We start from the raw sequence: 1,086 nt of genomic DNA, 5'->3' as shown, positions 1-1,086 counted from the left end.
TAACCTTGGCCAGGTTAAACTACACTTCCCAGAATCCTTTTCCCTAGATGCGCGTATTTTATGGTTAGGGTGAACCACAAGGGACATTCTTGTTAGGGATTTGCTGGGTAGAGGTGAAGCTGTGGACATTTTGCACTTGTACCAGTTGTCACTTATCAGACAGCAACCAGGGCTGCAACTGTTCCCCCTTCCCCCGGATCCTCCTTCAGCTTCCCCAGTTGTTGGGCCAGGCATGTGTGCTTAGCTCCATGATGAAGGACTGTGACTCCAGCAAGACACCCACACTACCAAGGTCATAGACAAGAAGAATTAACATGGGGCCAGGCGCGGTGGCTCATGCCTGTAATGCCAGCACTCTGGGAGGCCAAGGCAGGCAGATCACTTGAGGTCAGGAGTTCAAGACCAACCTCGTCAACATGGTGAAACCCCCATCTCTACTAAAAATACAAAAATTACCCAGGCACGGTGTTGCATGCCTGCAATCCCAGCTACTCGGGAGGCTGAGGCAAGAGAATCTCTTCAACCTGGGAAGCAGAGGTTGCAGTGAGCAGAGATCACACCACTGCTCTCCAGCCTGGTCAACCGAGTGAAACTCTGTCTCGAAAAGAAAAAAAAGGAAAACCAAAAAAAGAAAAGAAAAAGAAAAAGAATTAACATGGGGTTCAGTCCATCCTTGTGGACTCTAGCTTGTGCTTATGAGTTCCAGCTTGTTCCATGCTCTCCCCAACCTTACCTCCATTTTCCTTTCCTGACTTCCTGCACTTGTGGGTTTCAAGTTACAGCATCAAGCACAAAGACAACAGCCCTACAGAGAGAGCTTCACTAGCAACTACAATTGTTGAAGGTCAAATTCGTGTAGCAAACTGTGTGTGTGTGTTTATGTGTGTGTGTACGTGCACACATGTATTAAAGGTTCAGCTTTGCTGATACAGAATTTAGTACTAAGAGTGGTTCCAGAAGCCCAGAATCTTGCCAGTGAGATCTGGTTTTTCTAGAATTGGTTCTCTAATTAAATTGAAAGCCATTAATGACCCTGTTTTCAGTGATGAAGGGTACACTTATAGGTCATAGCATAGAGTGGCAAGG

The sequence above is a fragment of the Rhinopithecus roxellana genome, chromosome 12, assembly GCF_007565055.1.
Source record: "Rhinopithecus roxellana isolate Shanxi Qingling chromosome 12, ASM756505v1, whole genome shotgun sequence".
In the NCBI taxonomy this organism is placed as follows: Eukaryota; Metazoa; Chordata; class Mammalia; order Primates; family Cercopithecidae; genus Rhinopithecus; species Rhinopithecus roxellana.
Note: the sequence above shows the minus strand (reverse complement) of the source record.